Source organism: Excalfactoria chinensis, chromosome Z (assembly GCF_039878825.1).
Source record: "Excalfactoria chinensis isolate bCotChi1 chromosome Z, bCotChi1.hap2, whole genome shotgun sequence".
In the NCBI taxonomy this organism is placed as follows: Eukaryota; Metazoa; Chordata; class Aves; order Galliformes; family Phasianidae; genus Excalfactoria; species Excalfactoria chinensis.
Genome location: NC_092857.1, coordinates 65,654,953 through 65,681,199, shown reverse-complemented (window position 1 = coordinate 65,681,199; position 26,247 = coordinate 65,654,953). Strand labels below are relative to the sequence as shown.

Sequence of the window (26,247 nt, the reverse complement as noted above, 5' to 3'; positions counted from 1 at the left end):
GACTCCTTTTGCTAAACTAATTTATTGGTCCTTAAACTAATATACTGATCCCTACTGCTAAACAAGCAGGTCTGTGTCACTGGGATGAATTAGACACAGCTAAGATTATCCCTGCTCATAAGTAGTCAGATAGTGAAGCATATTTCCAGCAAAAATGACATATCCATAGTGGATCATTGCTTTGGCAGGTAAATCAAATTCTAGAAAGAGTTCTTATTTTGAGGAGATGGAAAGCTGTACTGCAGTATCTAACCATCATCAGAAGCATTGTTTGCTTATATGGACCTCATGCGTGCCTGACATCTCTCAGCAGTGTTGGGAACAGAACACTATTTGCAACAGACTGCTGCCTTCTGACTTATTTCACCACTCCTCTGTGCCTGCTCTTTCTCTCCTTCTTCTCCCCACCCCCACGTATCCTTAGGAGAACTTCTTCAAAGCTCACCTACTGCTAATTGCTCACACAAGCGTTGACTCAGTCTCCAACTTTGAAATGTAGGAAAGCACTAACTCTAACCAACCCCACATCGAGCGTGATGTTCCAGCTGGATGACTCCAAGCATCAGCTATCTTTGTTTGCAGCTATTTTTAACTGCACAAAAGAGCTTCCAGTGAGTGTATAACACGCCTATTCCTCCCAACAAATTCTATGATTATATATATATATATATATATATTCTTTTTTTTTTTTTCTCACAGGATTTTGGATGGTGGGCCATTAGTACATCTATTCTGAAAATTAGAAGAAAGGGGCAAATATAGAACTCTTTAAAAATAATTAGTCACCTTTGTTATCTCTGTCCTGAAACCATAACTAAACTTTCTCATCTTCATCACCCAACTCATTTTCATGTCAAATTCCCATGTGACCCACTGACACTAGTGGGGATGTAAAATATAACTGCCACTGTCTCGGTCTTCTTAGGACAGTGAATGATCCAGGAAAGGAGCAGGGTGGTTTACACTAGAAATATAGTAGCAGGGCACGCATTACCATGTTATTTGTCAGAATGCTGTCATACCGTATGGTAGTCTGAGGTTTTTGCCCTATAGATTGTATGGTCACTGCAAATTGCAATTCCAACCAGCAGGAATTTAAAGCACCTAAATTAATTGATATACCAAATTGGTCTTGCCCTGATTCTATCCGTGAGTAGAGTGCTGATGGCTGTTAGCCAGAGAGACCTGAAGGACAGGAAGTGAAATATCTCATATGAATGTAGGAGAACACACATATGAGAAGATGATAAAATGCACACCTTGGTCTCTATGGGCCATGCTTATCTGGTATTCGTTCTTCATGTTGTTTGTGTCTAAGTCCAAACAAACTCAAACTCAAAGTGAAATTCAAAGGCAAATGAGTGAGAAGTCTACACAATAAATCAGTGGCACAAATGGGAACAGAGCGCAGTGCAGAATCTCTTGATTCCACTGACATTCTGTCACTGATTGATGCTGCCTATACGTTTTTCTTCACATCTTCCTGCTTGCGTGTTGTTTCTCAAGGTTTGTCAGAAGACGGTGCTGCCAGTTGACTGTATTCCACATACTCTGATATTACCCAGTTCAAGGCAAACTTCCTGGGTTACAAAATATTTTAGATAGAAAAGCATTCCTGTTAGTTTCATTACGTCCCACCACTAAAAGGTATTGAATTGTAATTTTTGCCATTGTACAAATTACATTTTTGAGTCTCAAAAGAAAAAACAGATAAAATCTCAATGCTGGCAAATAATAGCATACCTACAGGACAGAAAATTTGTCGAGAGCATATGAATGAGAAGACGGACTGGTGGTGTTAATGTGTATAATCCAAAAGGTTTGTCACGGAACAGTGTTTCCACAGCCAACAACTGCAAACTGTTTAGCATTCACTTGAAAGCACCTTCTAAAATGAAAGGGTGAGTAATTGTGAAGCTGGGAAAGCACTTGCCCGTGTGGAGAGGATAATATGGAATTCAAACTGCCAAAAATCTCACTGTAAACCTCCACACATGCCTGCATATTTGATTCAGCAGCGGCACTATTCTTCAGTGCCATCTCATTTACACAGAAAAACAGACAGAAGGTGATGGTAATGGGCATGCTGCCTTTTACTGTTGTTATTCTTTTGGCATGTTTTTAACATCTGGATGGCTGCTTCTTATGCAGAAATCTTAGTTCGGACACAGTACAGTACCCACAACAGAGGAGGTCTTGTGTTGGCCTCCTCAGGTTATCCTTCAGCATAGACTGTGTATGAACCCTAATTCCTCTCTGATCAGTTATCAGTGAACATTAACACCTCGCCTGAGTGTCATTTATATCAGTGTACTCTTTTATCAAAACAATGAAATTTTGCTCCCAGAAGAATACAATTTCTGATTTATCATAAACAAAGTTTTTGGATATTTTATCATAAATATTTTTTAGTATGAAGAAGACAGATATTCATTCAGCAATAACTAGCCAGTAGCTCACATGTATGGGAATACATAGCATTCTACTTATTTTAGTGGCTTTGAAAAAGAATTCATTATTGCTTCAAGAAGAGATGACTCTTTTTCTTTGAGCCTGCAGCACAGCAACATCTCAGCCCAGCAAATCAAACCTACTTATTGCTTCACATAAGCTCTACTTCTGGGTCGTACAAAGCTATTAATCGAGTTCTCATTTTATTATTATTTTTATTATTATAATGACTATTATTATTGGTATTATTGCTAATCCTTCTCTTATGTATTCAGGTTCTGTCTTCCCTTTGCTGCTGATTATTAGTCAAAGAAGATAAAAATGCATGACTGACTGAGTATTCTTAATATTCATGTCTTCAGTACAGGCCTCATTATGTACAGTTTACAGGAAAAGAGGATGCAGTTAATACCATTAAAACTTTGCCCTGTAGAAAGCAGATCATGAGCATGTTTACAGTCTCACAGGAGAGAGATGTGTAATCTTAGGGCATTTGTGAATTCTCCAGGGAGGAAGGAAGAAAGGAAGGGAAGGAAGGGAGGGAGGAAGGGAGGAAGGAAGAGAGGGAGGAAGGGAGGGAGGGAGGAAGGGAAGGAGGGAGGGAGAGAGGGAGGGAGAGAGGGAGGGAGGGAGGGAGGGAGGGAGGGAGGCAGGAAGGCAGGAAGGAAGGCAGGAAGGAAGGCAGGAAGGAAGGCAGGCAGGAAGGAAGGCAGGAAGGCAGGAAGGCAGGAAGGCAGGAAGGCAGGAAGGAAGGAAGGAAGGAAGGAAGGAAGGAAGGAAGGAAGGAAGGAAGGAAGGAAGGAAGGAAGGAAGGAAGGAAGGAAGGAAGGAACCTGTGAAGTGATGCTATAGTGACTCCTTCTTGGTAACATGATTTTTGTATTTTGGTTTCCCTCAGCTACATACAAATTTTCCTTTCTAGTAAGATTCCAGCATTTTAGAAGTTACTTATCTTTTTATAATCATCAACCTGTTCTACCATTGGAATTATTTCATGCAATTTCTTTATTGATGAGATTTTCAAAAGCTGTAGCCATCAACTTTGCATTTATATTCTTACACTGGCAGCCATTCTGGCTTTCTGTTCATTTTCCACAGCTGCTTTTCTTCTGTATCTACTGTCTCGTTCTGTTTGTTTCACTCTCATACTTTCTCCCTGCTCGTACTGTGTCATTGAAATTACTGATTAATGTTTGCCAAGTTGTTGCTTTACATAAAATTAACATAATCCTTCAGGATTTCTAATAAAAATTCAGGAAAAGGTAGATAAAAGGTGAACATGAGCAAGAATCATCGAGCTCCTGGGTCAGCAAGAAATATAATTGCATATGTAAATCAGTGCATAACTGACACTATTTGCATGTTTAAAGTTACATATGTACTTACTCTCTTAAACTGGGTCATGAGGAGGAGGAGAATATGCTGATGATTGTAACCAAGGCTTCACTCATAGTTATTTGAATAGAAACCATGAATCAGCTTCCATAGCGTGCAGAACTCCTTTCATTTCCATTCTCCAAATGTTTGTGAAAGCAAATTTTTGTTCAGAAAAATATTCATTGCATAGTAGAATATCAGAAACAAGAGTGTGAGCACATGCTTGCAAGAGCATTGGCTCTAGTAGCATTCACATGGCCATCTGGACTCAAACTCCCAAACTCTGTGGGTTTGGGATTTGTTCAGAAAATAGCATGTGATTTGTAAATCACAAAGAGAGTGTAAATACCAAGTAGAAAAGTGATAATACTTCCAGTACTGACACAGTGACTGTGAGTCATTCATGGAGTAATCCATAGAATGGGGTTTCAATCAATGGCTTCTTTACTAGCCTCCTTTACCAGTCCCTTTACTTTACTAACAGCTGAGACTGGTCAGACTGAATAAAAGATAGATAGATAGATAGATAGATAGATAGATAGATAGATAGATAGATAGATAGATAGATAGATAGATAGATAGATAATAAAAAAATAAAATAAAATTTATTTAGTTAATTCACTATGTGAAAAAATCCATAGTTAAGTAAATAGCACGTGAGCATACATTATTAACAGTTTATATTTTGCAAAACTATTCATGACTTTAAATCTCAAATGAATCAACTACATACCTGTTTCAAAACCAAGCTAATGTGATATAAGACTGTGATATGTGATACAAGATTCTCTTACTAGAACCACTACTTTTAACACCTCTTATGTCTCATATCACACTGTCTGAACAAACTGAAGGAATATGCTGGCAGTCTCTGAAAGCCTGGAACAGTGGTAGGAACTTTCTCAAACCAGAAGTGTGTAACAGTCACACAAAGCAAAGCAACCACAGAAGAAAATGTCCAGAACTTCTTTATTAAGTCATTTAGGAGACGAGGAATTACAGAAGCGAATACATTTGTAGGTCTTTACAAAGAAGTGAATATGAAAGCAAAACATGCTTATTAGCTGCTACTGCTGTACCCATGGAAGTACCATGCCTGAATGGCAATGAGGCCTGCCTGAGAGTAGGGTTCTCTGTAATCAAATTCTTCTGAGAAGTCTTTTAGTATTTAGTTGCTATATTTAAGTAATATAGATTGCCTTTAATCTTCTAAGTAATCCGTGTTCCAAGAGTTTAAGGAAAAGCTGTTCTTCAGTGCATTTCTTTACTCGCAGCTATTTCAAAGACGGAGCCACTAATGTTGGCTTAGCTGCAGATGAATTGGATAGAAAATGCTTCTGCACTTGATCCATGGCATCTGCTTGCATGTCACCTGTTACTAAGGTCACTCCAATCCATCACAATGAACTGGTTCTTTAATTATTCTCTTACATGTTTATAGGAAGGCCACAAAAAAAAACAACACCCTGTCATTAGGGTATGCTAAGGACCAGCATTTTCATAGGCGATTAGTAAGCAACATTTGCCTATAGTCCTGAGGAGGATTAAAGCCTCAGTGAAAAAGAGACTGAAAAAAAACTCCAGAAACAACAGAAATCTGCATTGATGCCATGTTTAGGAGTCACAGAAGTTTCATCCTTTATCTCTGCTAGGACACGGGATTTAATGAAAGGTAGTAAAGGGAGAGAAGAGCCAGAAGCTGGGGCTTACATGTGGAAATTAAACTGATACTAGGTGAAAATGCTTACCCTCGGGAGAAGTCCTTCAAGCAGCAAGGAAATACTCTGAAATTAATGAGCCACAGAAAGGAAAATTATCTATCCACTTGCAAACTTCTGGCCAAAAAGAACAAAACTACTAAAATTAACATCTGCTGTTACAACAGCGAATTCTTGTTAAGATGAGGCAGTGAGTCACAAGGAGTGGAAATGCAAACTTGTTAATTTCCATATTTAAAAAGGTCCTTTTAATTAAGATTGTAATAAAACTTTCGAACCTGACACATTTTGGTATTTTCTAAGTAGCTCAAGAAGAAGAGGAAGACTGAGAATGAAAAATAATGGTTTCTGTCCCATTTACACGATTGAAACCACAGAAGAGAAGCTTCTGTATTTTGGCACTATTTTTAGGGAATATAATGAAAAATAACCCGTGATGCTTGGTACAGGTCAGCCAAAATAAGTAAGGAAGAGAAATAGGTCAAAGGAGGGAATCTATTACTTGAAGTTAGCAGAACAGAAAATGAAGGGGGAGGGGAGGAGGGGGGCAAGAGGAGGAAGAGGTTTTAGGCTAACACGTGTATTTTGAGCTACACAGACATTCTTTTTCTTTTTTCCTTGTGATGAAAGAAATAAGATGAGTAGAGATGGGAAGGAGAGAAAGGGGAGTATTAATGCAGAGTTGTATTATGTATTACCTCAGCAGGTGGTAAACTTTTACTGGCAAAAGTTTTAATAATGAATTAAAGAAGTTACTGCTCTACCCAGTACAAGATGGTGCAAGCAACCGTAAGAGGGAAAAGGAAAGGTAAAATGGTAGGAAGAAGACACACTGATAATTATGTCTCTCTCAAGGTTATTGGGTACTCTGGGGACAGACTGCCATTCTGTCTTGTGAGAGTGACACTGCTGGACTGGATCCTAAGCTGAAGTAAATCAGATGAATTCAGCTGGTTTTGGTGTAATACTCCTACCTGTGATCTCTGCCTTTAGCTTATATATAGCTAGTGGCAAACGTTGCTGAAGGAATTGTGCTTCAGTTAAGAAAGGATGAGTTTCTAGTGCCAGGTTTCCACACTCAGAAGCAGTGTTAAACATGTGCAAAACATTTTAAGCATATTAACATATGTAGCATATAGTAACATAACATAATGTAATATAACATAAAGAGAAGATGTTTTTTGCCCTCATAATTCTAGCGGGGTTTTTATATCTGATGTCTTTGGGTGGGAGAGGATTTGGAAAAATGTGCTTCAATTCAGTGTCTATTCCTCCAGGAAACCAGCTGATGAAAGGTACATCCACCTCAATTTCAATCACCTTCCACCATACTTCACACTCATGAAGTAAGCCTCTTTCACTAAAACCACTGCCTACCGAGCTAGTCCTTCACACTAATACCCAGCTGGTTAAACTTACCGTCAGGTGATCCCTCTCTGCTCTTGAGTGCAGTAATCTCTTGCTGTCTCATTTAAAATGCTTGTCTACCACTTTAGACCTAGTAGCATGTTTCAAGACTGAGGTGCTGCATGTTGAATTTTGGGTTTATTATTCATTTTTTGCTCATTTTAGTTGAGACCAGTGAACGGAGTCTTAGAAAATCATTTATCCATGCTGTCACATCTTTAGCCTTTTATACCCAGAGATCCCTTGGTCCCACTCTTGCTAATTCCACTGTCAGGAAAGTGCCTATGCTACCTTAACCTCCCTCTATTGGTCTTTCTAGATCAACCACCCCTTGGTTCTTCCAGTGGAACCCTTGCTGCGCTGCAATAAGGAAACAGTGTGGTTGGAAATAAAGCCTTGCATTTTGTGGAGCAGTTCCTCCACCTGGTTCATGAAACATGGACAGCTTGAGTGAAAAATTTCCACTAGCATAGGTAATCAGCTATTTTTTGTTGGAAACGGGTAATCTCCTAGAAGCTGAAAGGTATACATTCCTAAAGAGCAACAATAATAGCAACAACAACAACAAAACCCAACTTCTTTTAATTCATGTTTCATCATGCATATAAAATACATTTGCCAATCCACTTTTTCCTCAGGGTGTTTTGTTCTGTTTTGCATGTGTTACTAATGTTTTCATTTTACGTGTGAAAAGTGAAGTAATTTCCATTGCTCTAAAGATTTTAGGGGTATTTTTTTTTATCTGTATGGCAACTTTTCCAGACTATACTAATAAAGATCACTGCAATCTATAGTGTAATCCTCTTGAAGATACTCCTTGCTGCTGGAGATGTGAAAGATTCCCTTCAGGGCAGTAAAAAAAACAGCACATTTATCTGTTCTGTTACATCAATATCACTTCAGCTTTTACTTTAGAGCACAGCTACATGTTTGTAATCTGAGGTTAATTAAATGTAGTTACCTACAAAAACTGTGGGTTTGATTTGCAATGAGCACACAGTTTATCTGGGGATGTGTCAAATGAAATGTAGTAATGAGAACCAGACACTACAGGTAAGGCTGGAAGGCAAAATTCCCTGTTGGTGTCACACCACTGACTTCAGAGTTAAAGGATTTGGAGCATCTCCTGTATGAGGAAACACAGAGTAACCTGGGGAAAAGAAGACTGAGAAGCTGATCAATGTTTATATAAAGGGAAGGGGGAGGCAAATGGTGGAGGCCAGGATTTCTCTGCGCTGTGTAGCAACACAGGAAGTTTCATAGTAACATGTAGAAAAGAAGAGAATCTGAGTTTGCAATGCAATTGCAATGAAGATCTCTGAGTCTGGATTTCTGGGTCTCCGAGATATAGGACAAGAAAATACGGGTTTTTCTCCTGTTGAAATACAAACCCATTTGTCCTATTCCTCATGACACTCATGCCCAGGCATACAGCACTACTGAGCAAGTAGGAGCTTTGCTTCCCATCACTTCAGCTTTGCAAGAAGCTAGGAGAAACATTACTTTCTTGCTTCGTCTCTGTCACAGGCCCAGCAAAATAAGCAGGTATCATATATATATGATATATATATAAGCTTCTCAAAGCAACATATGTATCCGCGTGAAGTTAGTCTTATTTTGTACACAGAGGTAGCGGCCTTGACAGACCTTAAAGAAAGGCCATGAGGTTCTTAGGAATGATGAATGCTGGCTTGGGATGTTTTTATTTTCTTCCGTGGAACTGCATGCTGTTGCTGTTTGTCCAGTTCTCCAAAAAAACTGTATCCCCACGCAAGGCCTCTTGTCCTCCTGGAAAATAAACAGCAGCTCCCAGCTGAGTATCGTCAGATGACGTGCTGAGGACTCCTGCATCCAGACCAATCCTCTGAGGTCTCTTCTCATCACCATGGGCTGCAGGGGGACAGTCTGCACAGCCAGGGAATGAAATGCTAGATGGGTGTCACCTTCCACAGGCTGCAACAGAAGGAAACAGAGCAGAGATGAAACCCACTGACTTGCAGAAAGCCACCAGCATCTCCTCTGGATCACAATAAACCCAACCATTGCTTTTCCTGGCCAAGAGGACAACACGAGACTGAGGGATCAGCTGGAAGCCACTGCTCAGGATTGCCCCACCTGCCCCAGGAATGCTCCTCTGCCCCTGCAGCATTTCCTTGCAGCAGGGCAAAGCACAGCTGCATGCTGCCCAGGCACTGCCCCCAGCCCCAACACACACAGCACTGCCCTCACTCACCACTGCAGAGTTTATTCAGCATCTCCTCACTCTGTTCCCTGGAGTGCTGCACAGTCAGCCCTAGGGAAAGAGCTCTGTCAGACACCCACTCCCCAGCACGCTGCCAGGAGTGCAGAGCACTTCAAGCACTGACATAACTAAAACTATCTTTTTCAAAGAAGCAAATGGATTTTGCTAGGTGTGCAACTTACTCTTTATTTATTTATTTACTTCCCCCTGTGTTGGTCTCTGGTCCAGTCACATTACTTCCAGTAGCTCTTAACAATAGCAGGCAACGCAGCATTAAGTCAATGATCACATATAGGAAAACATTAACTAATTTGACTTGTGATGGGGTCCTGTAGCCACAGAGCACTCCTGCTCTGGGTGAGACCTTCGTCCAGGAAACATTCTCCCACTGAAGGCTAACCCTCAAACGAGCCCAGGGAGGACGGGATGCTGGGTCCACCCATTCTGGTCTCATTTGGCAAGCACAGGCAAATTGCTTGCACCTGGGCTTTCTGAGCCAGCCACCCCCTTCCCCAGCTGCTCAATCATCAATTTAGGCTATGATGTAACATCCCACAATACACATGACACATGGGACTGAAATGGCACTTAAAATCAGCACTGAATACTACCTAGATATAGACTCTGCTTTTAGGAACTCATCTCTAGTACTACCTAATGTCTCTGTTTCTAATTTTATCCTTCTTTATGACTTCCTAAATGCAGCATCCATTGAAAGGAATGCACCATGATCTGCAGAAGTGGTGGCAAGTATTGCCACTTTTGTAATCACGATCCAGTATATTCTGGGATTGGAAATCTGCTGGCTGAACAGGCAGGTAAATCAAGACTCACACCTGAGCTGCTCAGTAGAATATACTGAGCATATATACAGTATATCTTAGCTGCAGAAGAATATTGTTTTACAAAGAAGAGGCTTGTGGTGACTCTGCATAGGTGAGTTAGTAAATCTGGGGAAAGAAAGAGGAGGATGAGTTCTGAACAGGGAAGCAGAAAACAGATGCTCTGCTGGAATTCAGAATAAAGGGGGGCTAGAAGGGGGATAGTTAAAGGTAGTGTTCAGAAAATGATTTAGTTAGGTAGAATAACAAGGACAGAAAATGATTTAGTTAGGTAGAGTAACAAGGACAGAAAATGATTTAGTTAGGTAGAATAACAAGGAATGGAGACAGTGGGTCTGGGAGAGCAGATAAGGTGTGAGAACTCCCTGAGACATCTGGCGAGGAGGGGATTAGGGGTTGTAAATATCAAAAGAGGAGTTGCATCTCCTTGACAAGATGGGCGATAACAAGAGGGGGTCTACATGATAAAGAATATGTATCAGAATTACGGGACATCATTGACTATGCATGAGGTGTACCTATATCTGTATCACGGTTTTACCAGTTGGTGTGCAAGTTTGGAGGAGCTATCCCCCTTGCACCCAGCGCTGAAATAAACATACCTGCTTTATAACCCATCTCTGGATTATAGAGTTTGATTCCGCAAATCATTTTGGCGACCCAGATGGGACCCTCTCTGTTCGGCTGCAGGACCGGCTGAGAGAGGGGACACCTTTGGCGCGCCCCGAGATTTCTCGGAAGGACTCCCTTCCCTCCTCCGATCACTGCGGGAGCAGACAAGGACCGTCTATCGGCGGATAAGGTATGTTTAATGGGTACAGGGGAATCCGTAAGTCGTGAGGAGACGTCCTACGCAGGAGTTGTGAGCTGTCATGCTCTCCCCTTTGGTAAAGGGCCCGGGTTGTTGGTTGTGTAATCACGATCAGAGGCCGTGTAGATCGTGGGTTCGAGTCCCACTGAAGCGGTCTCTGAGCCGTTTCAATTGTGGGTTTAAGTCCCACTGAAGCGGTCTGAGCTGTTCTAGTTGTGGGTTTGGGTCCCACTAAGGCAGTTTCAGCTGTGGGTTCGAGTCCCACCGGGATTACCGTACGTGCACGAGGAGAGCTATTTTGCTCCCCCTTAAGGGGTTGGTTGGTTGGTGACAAAGTATAGTGGATACTCTGTCAACGCTAACTTGGGTTTTCCTAGCTGTATTAGCAGGAATTGTTGTGTATTTGGCCATTGTTAACATCTCTTATTAGCGCTTGTTACTGTACATTTGAACTAAGTGTTGAACCAACAACTTTGATATTTTCTGAGAAATGTTGTACCTTGAAGTGTGTAAAGACCGGTCTTGTGCAGCCTGTGTGAGTGTGGTGTGAGTGAGACGCAGCCCAGCTGCGGGGCGAGTGCGGAGTCCCGACCCGCGGTTCCGTCCTCCCGCGAGGGAAACGGCCGGGGACGGACGAAGCAAAAGTTTCTTTCATGTTCTATATGTTGCTGTGTGTTTGTCTTATTAATTATTGGTAGCGTTGTGGCAATTGTTAGCGAAGCGCATACGAAGTCTGGCGGTGGAAAAGGCCCTCAAAGGCGAACCACAATTATTATCGAGACCCTGTTGCTTTTGTTGTAGAGAATGCCGCGGTTTAAGGGTGATAAAGACTCAGATTAGAGAAACAATAGGGTTGTGTTACCTCCGCTTTAACGTGTTAACTTTACGGAATTTGTTTTGAACCATTGCTCCCCCTCGTTGTGTGTGTACAGAGTAATGGGGGGGGGAACACAAGGGAAAGAGATACCTAAGAAAAAAAAAAGATCCCAAAATCAGGAAAAAGGACAGGGAAAAGTTGTTTAAATATTGTGTACAGATATGGCCTAGAGAGCCACTACAGGGAAAATCAATATTTGGCCAAATATGGATCTGATGAAGTTTGGGTTTGTCAGATCTTGAATTTATATATATATATAAGAACAAAACCCCTTTTCAAAGGAGGAATCGGAATATGCTGCCTGTTGGATACAAGAAATCAGCCTGTAATTAGTAAAAAGAAAAAGGCCGGGACCAGGAGGGAGAGGAATTAGAAAAAAAAACCACAACAAACAAACAAACAAAAAAAAAACCTAATCAGTGGGACCCCCTAGAGAATCTCCCCCCCATGTAACCCCAATGTAGCACAAAGGGGAGACAGGCACTGCCCCAGTAAGAGAAAATGGTAAAGCACATAGGGTCATTTCACAGACAAGGGGGGGCATGCTGGGCTCTGAAGAGAATTAAAACAATGTGAAAGGGACACTAGCTGTACCAACACCTCAGTGTACCCCTTATGGGAGGTCCCACTGGGACAAGGACAAATATGCTATGTAAACTCCCACTCACTAGTGGAGAAATTAGAAATTTTAAGAAGGAAATGAAATCTTTAATTGAGATAAATAAAATAAAATAAAATAAATAAAAAAATGAGTTAAATAAGAGTAGCAAAACAATGAGATTAATTCCTGGGACTTTCAAAATGTTGGTCCCACCAGGAGCCCCATGTAAATATAAAAGTGGGACCTGAGGGTGAAGAAGTTGTGGTTTTAGTTGATACAGGGGCAGCTCATTCATTGCTGGCCCATAAGGTATCAGGACTCAAATTAACAAATGAGGCCTTAAAGTTATCAGGGGTAGAGAGAACCTGGATGACAGTACCAATTTTTGAGAATACTGAATTAAAACTAGGGGATAAAGATGAAGTTGGGAATCAAGAAAAACATGCAATAAGGCCATAAAAATAAGGGTGGAACAGCCCAAGGAACTGAACACTATGGATTGCTAAAGGAACGTTATATGGTACTAAGGGTGTTTGTGGAAACTGAAAAACTGTATTGTTTGTTCTGTGGGTTCTGAAGGGAATGGAACAAACTGCTTTGATGGTATAAGAAAGTGTAATTGTTAATGATACAGAAGTATAACTGAGGGTATGTGGAAATGTAACTGAGGGCACAAATAGTGGAATAGTGTGCAAAGGAAAAAGAGTTAAAGAGAAGGTGAGTTATCTGTGCCTGTAAGAGAGCAGCCCCCAGCACTGTTCCACCCCCCCGCAAGAACTCTTGGAGAGAAAGAGAGAGAGCCAGACAGAGACTGCTGCTGTAAACTACAAAGGGGGAGGTGGAAAGGGGGAGGTGAAGGGGACAGGGCACTGGAAGTGAGAACAGCCTTCATGTGCAGAGGTCTGGGAAACCTGAAATTCCAGTGTTAGCATTGGACACCTCTGGAGAGAAGGAGATAAAACTGAAATAGGATGTTAGTAGTTGATGTAATGATGAGAGTTTGGAAAGTGAGAAAGTTTGGGACAGACACAGGCTGAAGAAGGCAAGGACTGGCAAGGTGTAACAGGGTTATCAGGACTGAAGAGAGGTAAACGGTATGAAAACAAAACAAAACAAACTGATCGACAAACAGATAGTAAGGGAATTGGTGATAATAACAGCTGTTACTGTTGTGGTGCTAGAATAGGGCCATAGGACCCAGAAATCCCCTCAGGGAGAGGTGGGGGGAGTGGGGGCTTGAAGAGCCCAGGGAAAGCTCTGCCCCTGGAAGGAAAGCAGTGTGCAAACTGCAAAGGGAAATTGCATCTAGGGAAGCAGGATAAAGAGGTTTATTTTCTGGTGGATATGGGTGCTTCTTACTACACATAGATAGTTTTGTAGCAGTAGTAGAAGCTACTGCCCAACAAGAAAAGAGTTTACATTTTTGGATTAATTAAATAAAAGTAGGAATACAGTAATTCTTGTACCTGCCAGGTTACTCTGGCAAGAAATTTAATAAAACTGAAGCTAAGGGTCCAACAAGATTGACTGAATAAAAGATGTAAGTCTAGCTTTAACACAAATGGGGAAAAACAATGTTGTACCCCCCGGAGTCACAGTAATATCAGATATGATGCACTTAGGGGTGTGGGCATCAGGGCCAAACATGAAGCCCTAAATAGAAGTTAAAAGCAAGAGATTGCCCAGTCAGGGTAAAGCGGTGCCCTATAAGGATATGTAACTGTAGAAGGATAGAAGAAATAATAGATAACCTTTTGGAGCTTGGACTCCAATTTTGCAAAAATTTCTGATAGCAAGTGCTATAGTTTGGTACAAGACTTGAGGACAAGTAATAGAATTGTTGAATGGATACACTCAGTGGTGGCAAATCCATGCACCTTATTAACCCAGTTAAGGAATGAATAGGTGGAGTTTACCTTCTGGATTTGAAGCATGTCTCTTCTGCCTGGTTTGGCCAATATGGGGAGAAGAGACTCAGTTAACCAGAACAGTGTTACCCAGGGTTGTGAGAACAGCTTAATGATTTTTGTGAACTGGTCAACTCATGAGCCTGAGACCTGGGATCCTCCATCCCAGGGTGGAACTTTACTGCAGCACGTGGATGCCACAGCAACAAAAGAGAACTGTGCAATGGTCTGTGAGTCTGCTGAGTTTCTTGATTTACAGAAAGCACAACTAACTCAACAGCAAGTGACATATTTGGGAGATTACAGCTGGACTTTGAACCTTAAGGAATGCCAGGAAAAAAGCCATCTGCCAAACCCCTGAGCTGCAAATTGCCCAGGAGGCGAGTAAGGGATGGCTGGGGTGCCTGAGGGCAGTGGCTGCACTGGTGCTCAATATTCAAGAAGCCTGTAAATCTACATTGGGCCAAAGGATCCCAGTTTTAATATCTCATCCAGTGTTTACTGTATTGGAGGCAAAAGGGGTACATTGGCTCTCACCCCAGAGATTCCTGAAATACCAGGCCCATCCTGATAGAGCAGAATGTTGTAGAAATAATTGTAACTAATATTGTCAACCCAGTATCTTTCCTTAGCGAACACCTGGAGAACCAGTATCTCCTGACTGCTTTGAAACAACTGAAGCTGCACATTTCAGACAGTCAGTCAGACCTAAAGGACAAAACCCTAGAAGATGTAGAAGTTCCTGGTTTACTGACAGCTGCAGTTTTGTGAAACAAGGAGACTGTAAGGCAGTTTATACGGTACCTGCTATTGACCAGGATCCAAGGACTTCACCCATTTCAAGCTGGGGACTGGATCCTGATCCAGATGGGGAAGGAGACAAAGCTGCAGCCTGACTGGGAAGGACCATTCCAAGTACTTCTAATGACTGAAATAGCTGTGAGGACAACCAAGAAAGGATGGACTCACTACACACTGTTAAAGGCATCCACTAGCCCTGAGGCGTGGGAACTGTTGCCACAGAAAAACCTTTAAAAGATAAGAATTAGAAGGAAATAATGAAAAGTTTTTTAATTTTTATTATCATTTTAGCTAACCTTTAACTTCTCCTCAAATAGGTGAATAAATTGTATATGTAGGTGGGAGAGTATTATAACCTATATAGAACTAATGCTCATGGTTTTCCATGTTGTAACAAGGAGGTTTTTTTACTGCTGTACCCATTCGTTATCCTGATAATTATCTGGAAAATGTAAAATTTGACAATAATGCAGGGGAGGGACCAACTGATAGTTTTGATGTCCATAAGGGACTCTTGTAGTGTATGGAATGATGTATAGTGGACAACTGCCTATTGAGGCTGGACATATACACTCCTAACTAAATACCCAGAATGTCTAGGATAGGGAAGAGCTTAAAAAGGGGTAGAAAATCTTCCTAAAAACCCTGCAGTTAGGACAGTTCAGGAGATAAAAGATCTTAGGCAAACACTGGAAATCGAAACAAGATATGGGGACATTAATGCCTGGGTAGAATGGATTAAGTGTACTGTCCAGAGTCTCAACCATAGCAATTGCTATGCTTGTGCATCAGAACGGCCCACAGCTCAGGTGGTGCCCTTTCTGCTGGGGTGGACCAAGGACCTCAAGAGAATGCAATGCATGATTGCCCTGTACCAAGAGAAAACTGCCTGGGAAACAGAGACTGCAGATCTCTCTCTCTCATTCCTCCAATGCCTGATACAGGTGTCAAGATCCCTCCTGCAATCTCTACAGCAGTAGGTAACCACACAGCTTGCCTCTCACGGCAGGGTGTGAAGGCTACCAGGCCTATGGGAAACTTTTCCTTATGCAATGAGGTCTTGAATGTTACGGAGGACTCAGCAGGAAATTATACAAGATTGGAAATCTCCAGGGCAGATCTCCGGTGGTACTGTGGGGGAAAGATTTTATGGTCCAACTTAACCATCTAACTGGGGAGGCACCTGGGCACTTCTTCAATTAGTTATACCATCCACCCAGGCATTTGAGAAAGAAATGTATATAGATTCAGTCAGGTACCTAGAGGTGTCCCTGATAAATTTAAGGCAAGAAATCAAAATGCTGCGGGATTTGAGTCACTGTTTTGGTGGATGACAATCAACAAGAACATAGAAATTATAAGGGAATCTAGATGCCACACACAGGAAGGGAATGATCTAGCAGGAGAGAAATCCTGCTAGATTAAAGAAAAGGGGGGAATGAACAGGGAAGCAGAAAACAGATGCTCTGCTGGAATTCAGAATAAAGGGGGGCTAGAAGGGGGATAGTTAAAGGTAGTGTTCAGAAAATGATTTAGTTAGGTAGAATAACAAGGACAGAAAATGATTTAGTTAGGTAGAGTAACAAGGACAGAAAATGATTTAGTTAGGTAGAATAACAAGGAATGGAGACAGTGGGTCTGGGAGAGCAGATAAGGTGTGAGAACTCCCTGAGACATCTGGCGAGGAGGGGATTAGGGGTTGTAAATATCAAAAGAGGAGTTGCATCTCCTTGACAAGATGGGCGATAACAAGAGGGGGTCTACATGATAAAGAATATGTATCAGAATTACGGGACATCATTGACTATGCATGAGGTGTACCTATATCTGTATCACGGTTTTACCAGTTGGTGTGCAAGTTTGGAGGAGCTATCCCCCTTGCACCCAGCGCTGAAATAAACATACCTGCTTTATAACCCATCTCTGGATTATAGAGTTTGATTCCGCAAATCAGTTCTCTGGCTCAGTACTTACTGTGTAAACCTTATGGTGCTGATATCTTGCCTCATGTGACAGAGTGACTGAGCATTGCCCTATCTTTTTCTGCAGGAAATTCAGTGTGGAAGCAGCACATTCCACATCTTCCTGCAGGTGTGTTTCCAGCTCCTTACAGATATGCCAAGTTAGAGGAAGACTGAAGTGCCTTTTTGCCCAGAACAAAAGATACTTCAGCTCTGTCAACAAAGTCTGATGAGAGCAATTAAGCAGTCAGGGAAAGAAAAAGGATGTAGTATTTTAGTCTAGAGCTTTGTAAGCAAGATCTTAAATATATAATTCATGTAACATCTTTGACTGTTTGTGCTATGTTGACACACTTTTGTAACACTAAATAAATTAGTGCATTTGGCATTTGCAGCAGTTTCCTTCCTTGCGCTGTCTCTACCATATCCACTCAAAAGAGAATTTCTTACCAAATACTTAGCTTGCTGTCTTTTATTGCTTGCCAGGAGATTTCATACATTAAAAGGAAAAAAAAATATGTATTTAGGAAGAATTTAAACTGCTTGAATTATTTAATAAACAGATGTAAAATTGAAATGAATAATTTAGATTAAACATGGATAATGGAGCTTTAAAGATGCGCTGCTCTTCAGTCAAAAATCTTTCGTTCCTTATATTGATGTTGAGAACAATGTATGTGCTCCACAATGCTAGAAGGAAGGACAGTTGCTTCTCACTAAAACTCATTTGCAAAGAATCTCACAGAGAAATAAATACTTCAGAGAAAAGCTGCAGACATTATAATCGTGGGAGGATATTATAGGTCTATCTATATCAATTTCACATATTGATACAAGATTGTCATTTCATCATTTCTATCCGCATGCTAACTTGCATTTTCTGGTGTAATTTTTCATTTCGTTATCAGTCTGTGTTTTTACCCTTAAGACGTTGTGCTCACTTCATTTCTTCCGTTTATTTTGTTTCCTTCGGTGCCCTAACAGCTAGGTTGAAGATAGTGCTGCATTAATTTATTTTTACTAGAGGAAAGGAAATTATCACTTTGGTGGAACGTGTACTATGTGGATCATGTACGCATTAGAGAGCTCTTAAACACATTTCACTTTGCTGTGATTACAAAAATTGAAAGCAACCATCACAATGTTCAGCCCCTTTACCTCCCTTTTCACTCATACTGCCTTTGCAGAGTGACAGCCATAGAAATGTGCGTTATGAAAAGCAGCTCAGTTCTCATCCTTGACATTGTTGTTGGAGGACAGCAGCAGTAATGATCTGTCTCTTCCACATACAATTTCAGACTGTGCTGCAGAGGATTAATTCAATATTTAACCTATTGCCTTTTTTATTAGTTCTACAGTGCAACTACAGTTGTTGCCTCCTGAATCATCCGAATATTACCTGTGTTACCCCTTACAGGTTGGATCACAAGCAATGCAAGGCACTGGAGGAGCAAGAAGGAAGCCTTGGGATTACTTCCAGCAGTTTTTACAGTCATCTGGGTGCTGCTGGAGTGGGATTACCTTAATATAACACAGAGAGGAAAGCTGGTACTAGCAATACACATCTTGCACGTGGCCTGGAGGAAAACATGCTCATCCTTATAGGACTCCTGGAGTAATCTAGTCACCTGTGGCTTTCAGGGAACAAACTCCATGCAGATACTTGCTTTACCAATTCCATTCTCCATTTTGCAGCAGGATGGAGTTTTAGGGATGCTGAGCTAATCTTCAAGATGTAACAGGAATTTGTCTTCCTGGTCAGAATCCCTTGACCCCTGAAAATTCACATTCCACTTTTCCAGCCATGCAGAGAATCAAGCCAGTGATGGAAAATTATTAATTGGGAGCTGATAGGGGCACTTGCTTTAATTACTTTTATGCATCTAGGTAGGTTTATTTGTGTTTGAAGACTTGTCTTCATGCTCCCCTCTGCAGACAAAGGAAGATGCTCCTCAGGAAAGGAAGCAGGGCAGGAATCTGCTTAAGGAATCTCCTTAAATTAACCTCTCTCCACAGGCACAGAAAGAGTCTGAGGAAATGTGCCTCGTAACATTGTCACTAAGAATATGCTCTGAAAAATTGACTTGCTGTTTAGTAAAGTTATTTCACAGATGAACAGCATTCCTGGTAGCTCTAGCTGGATAAATAACTGAATACTGGGAAAATACAAAGGACATAGTTATCTTAAGAAGACCCAGTGTCTGTCAAGATTCAAAGTATATCTGATCAGTGATGCTCCATAATCAAGGGTCAGCACTAATTATTTTACCTATCCCTCATTTTGCTCCTGGACCTCGATTTGACTGGTCCATGGATGCTATTGGCATCCCCTCATAAGAAATGCATGAAATCGTGCTTTGAAGAAAGATCAAGGGAGAGCCAAGTGCAATTAAACCTTCTGTTTTAAAAAGTGTGATTGCTCCTACTGCATCTGTACTTATGTCTTTACCATATGAAGAAGTACACAGCCTGGTAAAGAGAAGGCTCCAGGAAGATCTCATTGCAGTCCTCCAGTACATCTAGGAAGCCTGTAAACAAGAGGGAGGCTGACTTTTTCACATGGCCTGTTAGTAACAGGAGAAAGGGGAATGGTTTTCAACTGAAAGAAGAGAGATGTGGATTGCATATAAGGAAGAAATTCATCATGATGTCAGTGGAGAGGCCCTGGCACTGGCTGCCCAGGGAAGCTGTGGGGGCCCATCTCTGGAAGTGCTCAAGGCCACATTGGATGTGACTCTGGATCAGCCCCTTCAGTAAGCTGTTTTGAAAATCCTGATTCTCATCAGGAACTTGAGAAGGGACTTGCTGGCTCTGGCCAGTGCTGCCATTTCTTTGTTTTGACTGTTTTCCAGATTGTTTAAACACATTAAATAAGCACCAAAGATTTAAATAAATATGAGCATTTCTTATTAGAGGCATCACTTTATAAAACATCTTCTTGTGTGACAGTGTCTTTGCATGGCAGGCTTTGACTTTTTGTGGGTGGAGATTTTACACGTCATTAAGCTCAAATTTGGTGGATAAAAAAAGATTCTGGCACTCAGGAAATAACTGAGAAAAGCTTGCTATGGCATCCTCTCTCATGAAAAAAAGCAAATAATGGTCATCTAGTTTTCAAACAGACTGCCCAAAAATATGAAAACTTGTCCCAACCCAGGCATGTTCCAATCCCAAGAACCAGAGTTTACGTATGTTCTGCAAAGCTACCAGCTCTTCACTTGAAATATTTTATTATTCCCTTCTACTCATTTGGTGGCTTTATAAGACTTCTTATGGGTATCAGTATTAATAGTTCAGTTTGACTTGATTTCTGTGTCCATATGAAGGACGGTGAAGACAAGTATAAAAGCTGACTTAATTGCATTGTGGAAGTCTTGCCCAGGTGGCACCAAGAAAAAGCCAAATCTCTAAAAGACAGCATTCCCCAAAAGGATATAGTTTAGAGACTGTAAAACAAAAGAGGAAAAAAATATATATATTTTTACTGGAACATTTCTACAGTAAGCTCAGAGCTTTAGTTGTCAGCTTTTTTAAACCATTCCTGACAGGAAGGAAGGAAGAGAGGGAGGGAGAGAGAGAGGAAAGGAGGGATAGTAACTGACATGCTGCACTAATGGCTGAGTTAAAACTTACAACAAGTTGATGTTAGAAAACTGCCAGAAAGGTAACAGCTTCTGTCTTCGTTAATTTCATCTGCTTCTGACCAAGTGTAGGGAAATGCCTTATTGGACGGCAGCGTTCCCAGTTATTTGACAGTGTATTGTCAGCTAATCAGAAATAAGGGCACAGAACTGGATCTTCTGTGTGAAAGTTACCATTTATTCACATCTTTACAATTCAGAAAGAAAAGCCTTGGAGCTCACAAGCCTGTGAGCAAATCAGCTGCAGAGCTGACAGCGAGTCTTCGTCTGCCTCCTTTGTCCTGCTGTGGCCACCTTCGGCCTCACAGCAGAAGCACAGGAGGCTGAGCAGTCCAGCTGCTCTCAGGCCCACTTCCAAAGCTATCTGGGTAAGCAGGCACACACATCCCTCCCGCTGAGGAGTTTGGTCTGCTCCATTCCATCTGGGTTCTGGAACCCAGCGGGTCACAGTGGGGCCCTTTGTGACCCATCTCTGTGACACCCAGGCATAGCTGGCACAACAGCAGGCGACCTGCAGTGTCCGTCAGGACAGCGAGGAGACAGGGCAGGAGTGTGCGGGTCTGGCGAAGAGCCCCCGAGCGCAGCCCAAGTCATTTCGCATTTCCCTTGGCAGCCCCGCGGCTGCCCCATCCCCCCCCTCAGCCTTCATTCGACAGAATGGAGAGGAAACCTCCTAAGCGCCCCAAGGTGGCCTGGGAGGAGCGTGGGGCTCCCCAGGAGAAAAAATCTCCACCGGAGCCCTACGAGTTGACTGAGGTGAAGCCTCTGCATGCTGGTGAGTGAGAGTCCCCAGCGGGGTGGGCAGAGCAGGGGCAGCGAGTGCCCCCTGCTTGACACCAGGGCCCCTTGTCCTGACAGGCACGGGCAGACTGTGCCAGAGGAGCGAGCCCAGGACAGGGCTCCTTCCTCTGCTCGCACCTGCCTTTGGCTCCTCTATAGCACTGCTCTGTCCCCTTGGTCAGATGCTGACTGGCTGCCTCTGTATGAAATGGAAGAGGAGGCTGTAATATGCATCGAAGCCTATGGCAGCAGCAAGGAAAAGGTAAGAGCAGCCATCTCCATCTTGGCTGTGCCTTCATCTCCAGATGGTCCCTCTGGCTCTGCCTTCAGGCTGCTGGCGGGGCAGAGCTGCAGCTGTCCTGCAGCTGTCCTGCGCTGCTCCACACCCCACAACGCCTGGTCTCCCCACTCACACTCCTCGGTCTCTTTGTGCTTGCCAGACTCTGGTGCAGAAGATGCAGTTCCTGAACTGCATTTGCTTACTGTGCAGCAGTGCTGGAAAGATGGGCCTCGCAGTGTGCCTGGATATCTTCTGCTTTCTAAACGATGTGACACAGAAGATTGAGGTGAGGGGACATGGTACCCAGGTACCTGCGCCCTGTGGGAAGGACAGGACAGGGGGAGAGGGAGGCAGGGAAATCATGCAGAGACACCAGACTGCCCCAGATGGGACTCTGGGTGCTGCTGAGACCTCAGCAGTGGAGGTGGACAGCAGCACCGGTGTGCCAGTGCTTGTCGAGGGCCACTGGGGCGACTCAGGCCCTACCGGTGGGTGGCAGGTTTGCTGTTGCTGGGTGCTGGCAGCTGCCAGGTGCCATCCTGAATGTGCTTTGCAGGGTCTGTTGTGTGAGGAGCCCAGGGACCAGCTGAGCACTGCACTGAGATACCACTGCATGAACACTATTGCTGCCTTGAGGTACCTGCTCAGACCCTGGTTTTGCCAGCACATCCCCCGGGCACCATCCTGGTGGCCCTGACGCAGCTCCCCGCTAAGTCTTGGCCCTCGCCCCAAAGCTGGTGGCATCAGGACTGTCCTCTGACCCAGAGCAGCCCTGTGGGGGAGGAGGCGCCTCCTGGCAGGGCTCCCCATCCCTCTCAGGGAGCCCTGCCCAGGGGAGGACCTGTTCCACCCCTGCCTCAGCACCAAGGCACTGCTCCTAGCATCAATGTCTCTCTATTTGCAGCAAAGTGGATGCAATTTCGGAGGAAGAAATGTTAAGTCTCTTAAAAGTGTGCTGCAAGATCATCTTCAACCTTCCTCCAACAAGGGTCTTGAATATTTGCCTCTACAACCATGTAAGTACCAGGTGAACTGCTGAACCTCAGGTCTCTGAGCTGCTCCCTGGTTTATTTGTATCCAGAGGCTGAGAAAAGTCCTTGCCTGGCAGTCTCTCAGCCACGTTTTCCCTCATCCTTTCCCTCTTTCTCTTGCCTTGGGCCTGGCAACACCCTGTGCTTGTAGCCTTGTCTGCACAAAGCAGATTTGCAACCCCAGGATCTCCCTGTGCACAGACCTGTGGGTATCCTTCCTTGGCAGCTCGAGGGATTCACAGCAGTCTCCTGGGTGTGAAAGGGAACCCTGAAAGGCTTCCACAACCCACTGTTCTCTTTACAGACCATCAATGCTCTGGACAACATGCTGCAGGTTATGCTGGACAACTGTCCCACCGACAATATCAAAAGTTGGCTGTATAAAATCTTCGAGGTCTGTCTGTTGTAAAGCTTTGCCCCCAGAGCTCCCTTGTAGTAGAATTTTATCCTGCTCCATGGAAATGGCACTGGCAGCAGTTGGAGCCGGCAAGGGACCCCAGTGGCAGTGGCCCCATGATGGGCTTGGCTTAAGCTCAGGGGAAGTCTGGATGGATGCTGTGATTCCAGCTAGGAGCTCAGCAGACCTGCTTCTCCTGGAGTGGGCATCAGCAGCTCTGAGGCTAACCAGCAGCTCCTCTCCTCACAGGTGCTGCTGCCCTTCACCTTTGATGATACCAAAACTGTGCGTGACAGGGCTGTGGAGCGGATCTGGATGCTTTGTGGTTTCATGGCCAGCAATTCCTTGGAGGAGGTAAGGAGACATCAGCTTTCCAGCTCTCCCAGTTTTTGCATCCCAGAGCTGCCTCTGCAGCTCAGGGGTACCTGTGAGACAAACTTGTGCACAGGTAGGAGCCCTCGGCATGCTTCCGCCCTGAAGCAAGTGTCTTCTTTTGCATTTTTCCTCTGGTCTTCCTGCTCCAGACCGTGTTCTCAAATGAAGTTTGACTTGTCTTTCCTTTTTTCCTTCCTATCATAGCTGCCTAGAAAACTCCTTGAAGCTCCTGTGACTACAGGCATCGTCTTCAAGACCCTTGAAAAGAGTATTGCTGACTGCAGCACTGAGGACAAGGAGTATGCCAGCATTCTACTGGATTTGGTTTTGAAAGACCCTGTAACCTGGCTGAGAGATGTAAGCAGTCAGATGCTCTTGGGCATCCGTAGCCAGTTTAAGCCAGCACAGAGCACTGGGAAGAGTAGTAATCTCAGTGGCAGCAGGGCAAATGGCTGCAGTACAGCAGCAGTAGCATTTTCTTTCTCCTCCAAACAGGTGCCAGAGATTCTGGTGTACATCCAGAGAAAGCTGAAAAACGACAGCACATCAGATCAGGCAATCTTCCTGTCGGTGCTTGACGTGCTGGCATGCTGGTTTCCCAGGGATGTGTTAACAAGCATATTGACACAACTACCACACAGTGACAGGTACCAGCCCTGACAACCCTCATGTTTGTTCCATGAGAAGAGCAGGGCTCAGAGATGGTCCTGCTGCCAGAGCCAAGGAAAGCTGCAGGACATCGCAAGGAGCAGGCCCTCCATCCCACTGTGCTTTCCAGTGATGGTGGGCTGCTCAGGGCTGCAGCGGCCAACGCTGACCATAGCATCCCAGAGCCCCCCATCAGGCTCCTGCCCTGCCCCTTGGGGAAGGCCATCTCAGCCTCTACTGCTTGCACAGGCCAGGCCTCCCAAGCACACGGGGTGGCGGAGCAAGGGATGCAGCACAGCTTGGGGCTTACTGGGCCTGCCTGAGCCGTGGTGAGGCAGCCCTGCTGACAGAACATTGCTCTCTGTTTGCAGTGCTACTGTGGAGGTCTGGAAGATGGTGCTTTCCCTGCCGGAATCTTCAGAAAAAATCCTGGGAGAACTGTGCATCATTCTCCAGGACAAAGAGATGTACAGGATCAGCACAATGCAGTCTGGCCTCCTTCACCTGACTGTGAGTTACCAGACAAGCCACCGTGCTCTCTCCTCCAGGACATTCTCTTCCCAGCAACCTGCCTCCCCCTGCCTTGCTCCCCAGACTGGAACCTTGGGGCAGGGCAGTGGTAGAGTTGGGGCTGTGTCTTGGGCTAGGGAGAGGCACAGCCTCCCCTACTGGCTACACAGGCTGAAGGGCCAGGCAGGGGAAGTACCTCTAGCCACCCACATCTGGTGCCATTTTTGTGCCTGCTCCTCAAAGGTCAATTGCTCCTCAAAGGCATGAGAGCAAGAGGCTGTGATGGTCTGACTGCAGGAGGAGCATACTTTGTCCCTGACAACTTGGTGGTTCTTGGTGATGTGAGGCCTCTGTGCTGGGGCCCAGCCTGGCCTCTGTGCAAAGCATCTTCTGCCAAGGGTTACATTCAGAACCTCCCGTGCTCCCTTTTCTACCAGCACCAGGCATTCTCTCCAGGTGCGACAGTGGAGGCCAAGCAGGCAGCATGTGACCTGGAGGCATTGCTGAGGGCCAGCCCTGTCTCATCAGAGTCACAGGCATGCTGTGCTGGAAACCTGTTGCATTGCTTTGCACAACCGCACAGTGGTTTTGTGCAGAATGGGATCCTGAAGCAACTACACTTGCATCAGCCATTCTGATGTTAGAACCTGTTCTCCAATGCAGTTTAGCACCTGAAACCATTTTAAACAAGTATAGAGAAATGGGAAGGACAGTAGCAGTGGCTGGGGGGCAAATGGCAGCAGTGACAGCAGCATTCTCCCTGTGTTCTTGCAACAGGTGCCAGAGACTGTGGGATGCATCCATAGAAGCCTGGAAAGGAAAAGCATACCACTTGAAAAGACACCCCTCTCACTGCTTGAGGTTCTGACCAGCCAGTTTCCCATGGATGTGCTGACGAGTGTGTTGAATGACCTTCCACAGACTGACAGGTATCAGCCCAGACAGCCCCACATGTTTGTTCCATGTGAAGAACAGGGCTCAGAAACGGTCTGGTTGCCAGAGCCAAGCAAAGCTGCAGCACATCCTGAGGAGCAGGCCCTCCATCCCACTGTGCTTTCCAGTGATGGTGGGCCGCTCAGGGCTGCAGCAGCCAATACCAACCATGGCAGCCCAGAGCCCCCCGTCAGGCTCCTGCCCTGTCCCTCAGGGAAGGCCATCTCAGCGCCTTCTACTTGCCCAGGCCAGGCCTCCAGGTCCCCCTAAGCATGTGGGGCAGCAGGGCCAGGGCTGCAGCACAGCCTGGGGCCTAGTGGACCAGCCTGAGCCATGGTGCTGTGGCTAAGGCAGCCCTAATGACACAGCATTGCTCTCCATTTATAGCACTACCCAGAACATGTGGAACAGTGTGCTTCTCCTGCTGGAAACTTCAGAGAGGATCTTGGATAAACTGAGGAATGATCTCTGGGACCAAAAGCTGTGTGAGAGACTTAATGTCACCACAGCGGAGCTGGGCTTCCTTCGCTTTACTGTGAGTTACTGGACAAGGCACCGTGCTCTCCTTCAGGGCACTCTCTCCCAGAGGCTCCCTGCCTCCCCCTGCCTTGCTCCCCAGACCGAAAACCTGAGGCAGGGCTGTTGCAGAGTCAGAGC

At 44.3% G+C, this 26,247-nt stretch overlaps 1 long non-coding RNA gene across 1 annotated transcript; it reads right to left on the bottom strand.

The window, feature by feature from the left end:
* Positions 1 to 8,513: 8,513 nt before the first annotated feature.
* LOC140264601 (uncharacterized) lies at positions 8,514 to 9,600 on the bottom strand. The gene is made up of 3 exons (XR_011906058.1): positions 9,378 to 9,600; positions 9,187 to 9,246; positions 8,514 to 8,906 (listed from the first exon to the last, which is right to left on the bottom strand). It is a non-coding gene; the product is annotated as an uncharacterized lncRNA (long non-coding RNA).
* Between the last annotated feature and the right edge of the window lie 16,647 nt (positions 9,601 to 26,247).